The sequence below is a fragment of the Rhyacophila brunnea genome, unplaced genomic scaffold (genome assembly GCF_057557595.1).
Source record: "Rhyacophila brunnea isolate RB1 unplaced genomic scaffold, BYU_Rbru_1.0 scaffold_2, whole genome shotgun sequence".
Classification (NCBI taxonomy): Eukaryota; Metazoa; Arthropoda; class Insecta; order Trichoptera; family Rhyacophilidae; genus Rhyacophila; species Rhyacophila brunnea.
The window spans coordinates 677,415-688,943 of NW_028232859.1; positions in this window are offsets into that span (position 1 = coordinate 677,415).

Consider the following 11,529-nt stretch of genomic DNA (forward strand, 5'->3'; position numbering starts at 1 on the left):
GAGCGGGATTTGAACCTTAATTCATTGGATTATGGCCAATGTGCTTACAATACAATACTAAACTTATCATACTAAAATTCACTAACAATTATTACGCGTCCAATGAGTTAATTATCTTCTCCGGAATTTGGTATATTTCTTTCTTTCTCTGTCTTTCTGTCGATATAATATTATCTCCCAATATGTGCGAGTTATTAAATGACACTTAATAATTGTGCTAGTACCTTCGGATGATATGGCTTATTCTGTCCAGGGGACTGATTTTTGGATTGCCACTATAAAGGAAACAATTCTTAACTCACCCAGCTGATGTTTCTATACTATACCGATGATTGAGTGACCTTCCTTTTTTACCCCTTTGAACAGGTACTACATTTTTCCATTAGTCTATTACCACTAGTCACCTGACTAGTTTCATTTATTTATTTTTCCGCATTAGTTTTTCAAATGTCAGCGGTACAACAAAATTGACAAACTTGGTCAATTATTATAAATTTATTATAAATTTATAATAAAAAGAATTATTATAAATTTTGTTTTTTTCTCCACTGGTAGCTCAAACGATTCAGACGTCCAGATTTTGCGCCACCTTTTTGAAAGGCATGCGGGTGGGCGTTGGTTATTTGGCGTGGCCACTGGCCGTCATTACAATTTTTGTCTGACTGGAACGGTCCAGTCTACCAACGCGTTCCTTCAGCAAACCTGACAGGATTTTTTAAAATAATAATATCTGATATATTTTCTTAGAATTACTCAAATTTATAAATCAATATTTATAAATTTTTGTTTTTTATAGAATTTTATTGATTCATTATTGATAATAAACAGACACGGGTTATTAATAAAACAACAAGATTAATACATTAGATAGTAAAACATAATAAGTGGCATTTGGAAAATGAAAAATAAAATAAAAAAGACAATATCACGAGTTAAATGCTGTCGTAACATCTGCTTAAATTCATTAGCAAATGTAATTGAAAAAAAAAATAGAATTTAATGTAAGTATATTTATTTTTTCTCTTTGTCGTCGTTTATAACTAGGTGAAAAGACTTCAATTACTAGAAACTTAATGCTTAAATCTATAATTTAAGAATATTGCATATATAAATCAACAAAAAAAAGATTCCTCCTATAAAGCTTGTAAATATCTAACTAATCTCATTTTTTTTAGCAATACTAAGGCATTTAGCGGATGGAAAAGTGATATTTCCAAATATCCAGGACATCTTCTGAAACCTTTCAATAACTTTAAATATGTACGTACATTTTAACTGTTTTTCAGTGCGTAATGGAAATGACAGCAATGCTATTTTCATTTATGTTGTTCATCTATCATAGACGTTGAAAATAATATTTTAAAAATTGGAACTACTAAGAAGACATAATATGAGAATTTTGAGCTTCAACTTATGGACAATGCATATATTATAAATATACATAATATAATGAATGAATAAGGGATGATGAATTAATATACATATTGTCTTAATTGTTGGATTTCAGTTGGAGGGTATTATTGAACATTGGTTAATAGGATTATCATTTCAATATCATAAATATTTCTCAATCGGTTAAAAGAGGAATTTTATATAGGTACATAGGATATAAAAAATTGAAAACAAAAATTTAATACCGCAAGCCAATTAATATGTATGAATAAATTATGTAAATATGCATAGGTATTATTTAATTTAATGTTTTATACTTTAGCGAGCATAAGTAATTGATATCAACGTTGTTATGGTAATATCCAAAGCAATAAATCCGTTGTGATACCACCATGACTATAAAAAATGTCACCTTTTACTCTTCCATTGAATATCAGAAGCCCATACACTTGTCAATACCTTACTGGCGAACACGTAAACAGCACACCGCAACAAGTGCGTTCTCTGTACCATGTAGGTACATAGTTCAAGGGAAAATGAAACAGATATTTTGACACTTCTTCATTGAATACGATGTGATTTTAATTTAATGGAGGATAATGACAAAATGACAATAAAATATGTTTATGTTTCATTCATTTTTCTTCGTGTACTTTTTATTCTGATTCTAAAAACGGCCAAATCTTGTAAATTGAGGCTATGAGTTTCAAAGTCGGTGACCCATAACCCATTTCTACTTCTTTAATAATCTTTTTGAGTCTGATTGTGTAAAAACTTTTCCATCACATACATATTGATAAAATATCAAATACAGCTCAATTTGTTAGTTAAATCGATTTAAACTAAAGTTAATTGCAAAGTAGCCTATGTTCATCAGCTGCCATTTTTCATATTTTACCACGTTTTTCTTAGCTCGTATTCTTGTTTGTCCGGTGGTTGTTTATCCAGTACAAATCTTGCAATCGATTTTTAACTAACTTCCCGACTAGCTAAATATTTGAAACTTTTAGAATATATGAGAACACGATGCCAATGCATTCTTTTAATACTTTTAGCCATCTGTACGTAGAATTGAATTCATTTTCAGTTAATTCTGTTTTGTATGAAAAGTTATTTCGAAAGAAATCCGTAATCCAATCTATTATTATTGGTTGCTAAGAGGGTGGTGCTAGCATCTAAATTATTAATATATACGTGCTTTACTATGGAAATCAAAATGACATTTCAGTATTCTATATTTGTTTGTTTGTTGCAAAATAGCAAAAAAATGATTTGTTGAAAATTGCCTCATTTTTCCTAAATTATTAATAACAAAACAATAACAGAAAATTTAAAAAATTGGTATATGAAAAGTTCTTTTCATCTTGTAATTATTAAGATTAACTTTAAACATGAATTTTTAGTAATTTTAATGTTATTTTTTTTTTCATCGTGTTTTAATACGTTTACAAAAATAAAATTATCTATTTGCAGCTCTAAACGTGATTATCTCAAAATAGCCGAATATTAAAGTTATCTACTTTGAAATTAAGAGCCTAAGTTATTGTTTTCTCTATGTTTTTAATATAATTAAGTAGGATATCATATTATTAAGTTGTAGCGAGAGTTTAGTGTATCCACTAGCGATAACTACATACGCCTTAATGATGAATATCTTTATTTGGATCTAACCTCGCCTTACCATTCACCACTGCTATCTGAAACCTTACCCAATCATGATCAACCAATCAATCAATGAATTGTTGCAAGTGCTTCTACCCGCACCACAACCTACCACTCCATCACAGCTACAAGTATACTAAGGTTACCTTGACCCCAGATCTTGTAGCTTTGATATCTTATGAGATATAAAGATGATACTCCACTCAATAGTACCGGCTATATTGATATCGGGAATCGTCACCAAAATGTTTTTATGAAAGTTGTATCGATCTTCACACTTGGAGCATCAGAAGAAAAAAACATCACTTAGTTTTTACCAGTGATAATATTTCAGTCTTAAACTTGTGAAAGCTTCATTAATATTGGTCCAAAATTTACAAAAAAATAAACGTATATACCTAGTAGTATAGATGCATCACGACAGTTTATGCAAAAATCAAGATAACAAAGTCAATTACTTACAAGTTTTTGTGATCTCATTTCAAAGATGTCGATTCCTGTTGTCTACAATATATTAATATAATATGCTTTTAAACGTGACTTCATTATTTATATCAACTGAAAGAATCTTATAATAAAATGCATCTTTACAGAGATTGTAAGAAGTAAGGATTCTGCTCGTAAACACACCCAGCGATGCAATTATTTTTATATTTATTAGGGATGCACTTAAAACCCAAGTATATTATGTATGTTCAATCATAATATTATGTCGTCACATTGCCTCACAGTTCATATTTTACAATAATATATTATCTATTTAAAAATGGAAATGACGGTTTAATATAAATTTAAAAAAAAAACCATATAATTATTTACGATGTGTTTGACAATTCTAGTAATAGCTAAACTATCAAATGAATGAAGTATTTATTATTAATTAAAATAGTATAGACTATTTAAAAAACCTCTACAAACCCGCAGGATATTTTGCATTCAAGAATGTAGTCATACGTTGTTGGAAAATCAAAAGCGTTTACGAATTTTATAAAGAAAGTTTTTTACGTGTACAGAACAGATGCTTTTAAAATGATTGAAATTGCCATTATTTGTCAATCAAGTAATTGAGCTTACTATTTAAAATATATTTTTTAAATGTAAAGCTATAAAATAAAAGTTTTATTATTCTCGCATTATTGTATTCTTGGAATAATATAATAACAAGATTTTTGACCTTATTCTATGAAAACATTACATTTGTGGTCTGTTTAATGCACATTTAAATGAAAATTTTCATCCTATGGAAGCAGTTAGGTTTACGCGTGCCTCACTTGTATGTAAATGAAACGGAAAGCGCGGCCGAAGCTGCCAGGTACAGCAGTTAAGATATGGAAAAATATTATGTTGTTGCTACGTCTAGATTTTAAATGCTAATTTAATTTAAGTTTCTTTTAATACTAAGCTTTTGAATCATAATAAATATGATTATATTATATATTACTTGCAGTGTTATTTTATATTTTCAAATAAATATGCTAATATTCATCTAAGTAATGAAGTATTTAAATTGGCCTGTAATAAAAAGTACAATATTTATTTTATAAGTTGAAATACTGGGGTGATTTGACATGAAAAGAAGATCCTAGTTACCATGGTAATGAATCAACAAGCAATGACTGCAGCGGAGAAGGCCATAGATTGCAGTGGCGAAGGGTGGAGGTAGGCTGTTAAGATCCGCCATAAATAGTGCACCTTAAACATAGTCAGTCAAACGTGTATGTTTTTATTGAAATAAGACTACAATTTACAGATGGTATTGGTTAGTTTTTAAAAATAAATTAAACCCTGCCTAAACCAAACCATAATAGTATTTGTATATTTTAGGCGATACGACAAAATTGTGCACACTTTTTCATACATACTTATTTGATACTTATTTGTTTTCGTTGGATTAAGAATACATATTACACATATTGTTGGATCATTTTTTTAATTCATTAAGCCCTGCCTACGCCAAACTATAATAGATAAGAATTATTATTCTATCTATAAAATATCCAAAGTTATGTATGATTTAATTGCATAATTTTAGATATTTTATAGATAGATGAGTATTTTTTTTACTATTATCTATTATGGCTTGGTTTTCGCAGGGTTTAATTGAATTTTGAAAACTAACCAATACCATCTGTAAATTGTAGTCTTATTTCAATAAAAACATATACATTTGACTGACAAAGTTTAGTGTGCACTATTTATGGCGGATTTTAACAGCCTACCTCCACCCTTCGCCACTGATAGATTGAGTTAATAAGAAGCGAGTAGTGGAATTGAAAGAAAATATATTTTAAGTCGATTATAAATATCGAATTAAAATTAATTCAACCATTAATGTATCCCCGTCGGGAACCGAATAAAACACAAAAATCACCAGCTTGCTAAAAATGTAAAAAAAAATTAGTACAATCCAGTAAACTGTGGTTATTGAAAGAGCGTTCTGGCTTAAGAACCTCAAGGACTGGTTTGAGATCAGTACTCCACCCCTATTTACAGCAGCAACGGGCAGGGAGAAAATTGTCGAACTCATCGTCGATGTTCGATAACGGATATGGTACATAAAGAATAAAATATTTAACATATACGTGCTACCTTTACTCTTGTATGTCAGTGAAAATGGATATCTGACCAACGATCAAGGGTCCCAAGTGATTATCGATGATTCCACCAAAGATTGGTGGTACGCTAGCTCGACTGCATTATAAACACTCGATATGATCTCGAATAGAGGCTAGAAAATATACGCTGGATGCTATTAGAGAGCGTGATACCCCACATCCTTGTGATACATATGAGGTCATGGCTGTATCTGCCCAACCTTATAGTGCTGCTGAAAGGACGATCTAACTAAAATGATGCAGATCTGACATAGAAAAGAGAGTGACAAATGGCGTGGAGCCATATGAAATGGGAATTTTATACATATGCCCTGACATTGGAGCGTGTCTAGGTGAAGAACGTAAGTACTCGATTGCAGTTTCTTCAATGTCTTTTATATGCGCTTAACTTACTTCAAATCTCTCCATTCCTCTATTTTAATAATAATCGTAACGTCAGTTGAGCTACGTGAATAATATATATTATTATGCCCACTATGTATTAAAACCCATTCATTGCTTATTAACGTGTTTTATCCATGGGAAAATCCCAACCAATGTATTATTATTAGGTTATTTATAATAAACATCATCGTAAATTGACGTAAAAAGTTTTTTTTTATTATAATATAATATTACTTATATTCTCTAGTCTGATAGTTTTATAGACTCCGTTTGGGAACGAATATGGTAAATGATGTTTCAGAAAATATGTAATATTGAAATGCCTTGAAAACATATTATTCTATAGACGGATCGATACCTTAAAGGCTTGTATTGTGTACATAATAATAATAATATGTAGGGACCTCATTATATACAATATGTAAAATAATAATCGTACTAATTTATATTTATGTGATACCATCTTTAGTTTGATTGTGTAAATTCTTTGCATTCTACTATCCCAAGTTTCAAACCAATAATTATTAAAGCTTTTTAGATTTGAGCCATCTTCACCGATTACGACCATACTAAAAGATTGCACCAACGTACGGGCAAGCGCGAAACCTGACCCACAGTATTGTTTCAGTTTCATTATAAATTTTAGACAGACAATAAATTGTTTTTATAAAAATAATATAATATCTTACGTAATATTATTTAAGTTAAAATAGTACCTTATTAAAATCCAATGCTCCTTTATATGCATGCAATATAAATATGTTTTAGAGTTACACCGAACTAACTAGGTACCTACCCTATTATAATTTTTACTACGTTTATATTATTCCGATATTACATTAGTATACTATGTAATAGCAGTATTCATAGTTATGAATTTAATAAAATTGTTCGAATTCTCAATTTTAATTCGAATATTAATGTATTTTAATATCATTAAATAATTTTTAACACTGATCTTATCACACTGTTGAAAGATTGCATTAGGCACGCCACGTCTCAATGATGAAATACCAATCACCCTAAAGATTTCTCTTTAATACATTTATGAGAAAGAAAATAAATATAGGGATACTAAATAGCACTAAGATAACGAAGTAATCATGGATGTTGAAGCTAAAGGAGCTTGTGACAAAGGGAAGAGAGTAGATACGCTATTTAAATATGAACACAGCTCACATTGTATTTATTAAAATAAGGATTTATTTTTTCTTAATTAATGTGTTATTTGTCTTAAGAGGATACATGAGTGAAACGCAGCTAATTGGACTTAAGTATTTATGAATATCGTTATTTATTCAATCTTTAGATGCTATTTTATAACCCATCGCAAAACAAAATACAAAACGTTCGCATTAATACGTCAAAGAAATAATAAAAGCAATAATCATCCAGTTTATTATACCTTTTATATTGTAATAATATTGATCTGTTGGCCAACGATGGCTGAGCGGTTACGCGTCGCGGCATCAGGTTTATAATGTCGTGGTTCCCATGTTCGAATCTCAGCTCTGGTAAAAATTCGCATGTGTATTTGGACCAGAGTGTACCTAATAGGTAGGGCAAGTGGCTAACATCTGTTTCTCGTAAAAGAAAAATCTGTGCAACTTTCCCTCAAGACGGTAAAAAAAACCGCTATGTGTAGTTATGTACACGCGTTAGAAGTTATACTTCTTTGGCGTAACAAAACAAAACTTATGATAAACTAGATTCTTTGACTAGCTCTTAATTATCTTGTTAAATTACATACTCAAGAAAAAGGACCGCTTATTGGAACGCCGTTAGTTTATTTCTATACACTTTAAATTATATTACTAATTTATATAATGGTTTCTCGTTGTTTTTATTTTTAAAGTACCAACTGTCACTCTGGCGTTTAATGGTTTGTTTACGTAAGGAATTGCAAATGGCCGACAATAATAAATTCGCCGCCTAGGCAACGGAATAATTCTAAACTATAATATGATACTGTATAATCGTCACGATAGCAGTATCATACTGTGGCGTAAAGGTGATGCGTTCGGCTGATAAAAGAACAATCGGTGGTTCGAATCCAATCGGGTGCGTTTTTTTTTGTGTGAAAAAATGTGTTACATGTCACACGCCAAAAATACACTCTGATCTGATTTAATAAACAGGCCAAAATAAGTATAATTTCAAAAATCTATAGAATCTCAAAAGTCCTTCCTATTTTCGGTATTTCCAGCCATGATGCCCAACGGAATATTCTGCAGAAAAAACACGCGATTAATAAAATTGAAATTGTAATAATATAATTATAAAAGCATGACATAGAAACTTTATGCTGATACTTGATAAAAGGCATTCTAATTTAGAAATTATAATCAATACATATTTGTCTCAGCATGATAATAATTGAAGATCTTATAAAAGATTTGAGAAACAGTATTATGTTGTGCATTTGACAGTTAGTAGTCAATTTAGTCGCCAGCTACAGATGAATTTCGATCAGTGCTCGAAATGGACCGCCGGAGCGCCGTTCGGGGTCATAAAATTGGCAACATTGTCGTTCCGTCTCATGGAAAAAATAATTTTACCATTTGCGCTTGAATGGCCATAATATATCAAAAAATCACACACTTATTTTTTATAAAACACATAAAATTAGATAACTATGTTAATATTTTCATAAAATTACCGACCGCTCCGGTTCGTAAAATTCTCCATTTCGAGTGCTGATTCCGATGATTTCGCGACTATTGTTTGCCTTTGTATTTTTTTTATTAATTATTTCTAGGAATTCTAGGAAGACTATTTTTAACCCTGTCCACCATTTGTTCGATATATAATTTTTAAATTACTAATAAAATTAGTAATTTAAATTAAATTAAAATTATCTAATATCAAATAATAAAAATTTAAATTATCTAATAAAATTTCAGCTGTAACTTTGAATGAAGACGATTTAGACATATAATATAGTCATTTATCCTATTATTGAAGCTGCATGAAGCATGCCTAATTGCTTCCCCTATTCACCGTTTGCTATTAAAAAATTTTATACCTACCCTTTATTAAATTGTTATTTGAAAAATTACAATTTGTCCTATTTTAACATTATCCAAAGTAATAAGTACTTTAATTAGCGGACAGCGACTCTCGCTGATCTCATTGACAAAACCTACAGGACGACATCATCAGGCGCGCTTCCTGTTCTGGCAGGGATGCCGCCCCTCGACCTGCACGTCCAAGTACGAGGATCGATCACCCTTCTCTTGAGAAGAATCAATACTACCATTGAGGGCGTCCATCTGACGCCTCCGCCAAGATCTGAAGACGTACCTTACAGGCATACTGTTAGCACATTAGTCTACAAGATAGCACTCGATACATGGAAGTCAAGGTGGTCGGCATCCACCAAGGGACGACAAACGTATCTATTTTTTCCAGATATGTCTTGCAGAGCTTAGATGAGACAACTAAGATCAACACACTGGGTAAGCCAGTTGCTGACCGGCCATGGTGACTTCGCAGCCAAGCTGCATGGTTTTCGCTTGATAGGACATGGGCCGGAATGCACATGCGGGGACGACCATCAAAACGCTGAACACGTCTTCTGGGACTGCCCGTTGATGGGATCTGACCTAGTGAAGCTATTTGCCAGGGTCCGTCCACACACGGGCCAGATTGGCCACGCCGACTTGATATCAACCAAGGGCAACTTTGAGGCATTCGAAAAATTTCCTGCGACATATGGATGACGGAATAAGTCCGATCCCTCCTTAGATTCATCACTTTCAACTCTTGACTCCTCTGTTTCGGCAGAGTATCAGTACACGGGTACAGATACTTCATGTCATTAAAGATAAATGACGGCAGAGCAAGTCAAGATTCTTTTTATTTTCTAAAACTCTTTCTATAAGCACTCAGGTGCATGGTTGCTACATCAGTCCCGTGCAGCATCGCTTCGGGACAAGGAAGTGTGGCATTAAAATCTTTTCATTCCGACACGTTTATAGCATCATGGAAGGCGGCTGTGCACAAACCGCGGCTGCTTATACATGGCGGGTGGAGATGGGGAAACTCAAATCATTGTCCCATTTTAACATTGTATTACACCTTTTCTCCCCCACCTCACGATAATTATAATATTTTAATTTTGGTATTCATTCTTGATACATGACGTGAACGAAACACATGTATTAAATATTTTTTATGTATGGTAAATGATAAAGTTATTCTTTTTTATTATAAAATTATATGAATCTATATAAAATTGATCATTTGTATAAAAAAAATAAGAACGTGTGACTGCTTACTGACATGTATTTTTAACATTATAAACATACTATATGGAGTAAACTAACTAATTCATTGACAAAAACTCGTATTGGCAATCGTTTGATGGCCAAAGACCTTCCTCTTCTACCTTCCTGAGATACCATTTAAATTTAATTTAATTCAATTCAAGTTCTTTCATTCTTTCTTTTTGCTTTCCCACTCTTAATATAATATTATAATCAGTTCACATATACTATCATATTTTACAGTCTTCGATCAAATTAAATAAATTTTACTCATAAAAAATCATAAAGGTTTTTTTTGAAAATCATTACTTACGTTACATGTAGTGATGATGCTTTTTATTTATATTACCTACTTATTGTAATAATAATTAATATATAACAATATGAAGATGAAATTTGAGACGAAAACAGATGTCTGTTTAATCTTTTCCTTTTCCATATTATGTTTACAATAATTAATAAAAAAATAAATAAGTAAATACGTGAAAAAATGATGACGAGCCAAAACTTAACCTAACCTAGTGTAAATTTAACGGATATTTCAATATTATACGATTTTGTTTGTCGGAATTTTAATAGACACACTTTTTAACGTATAAAAATGAATTTTAAGTAATATTAATACTGCATACATTTTAATAATACCGAATTCTTAAGAATGAAAATAAAACACAGCGTCGTCTCTTAGTTTCAAATAACATATGTTTAGGTCATTTAATGTAATTGGTTATCATATCATAATGGCTGATCAAGACTGACGTAATGATGCATAATGTAATTAATACAAAAATATATTATAATATCAATATGACGATGTATCAAAAAGATTTGATAAACAGCTTCTAAATATTCATCTACTTTTGCTCACTTAATGCCGCCATTATTAGAACATAAGATACTCAAATCTTTCGGTTTCGGTAGGATTATTGCAAGAAATATTACCATAACATACAATACTGATAATAATAATCGCCTCAAAATACATTGCACGTGTACATTAGTGACTATTTCCGTATTTCTATGTTATATTCTGCACTCTCTCAAAAAATCTTTCAAGAAGTATGTTGTACGAATTAAAGTCAATTATTGAGCTATGCACAATAATTTACATTAATTATAATATTCTGTATAATATTTAATGTACAATGATATTTTAAATAAATGTCTGATAATTTGTGTATTATTTGAAAAAAGAATGAATAAATTGT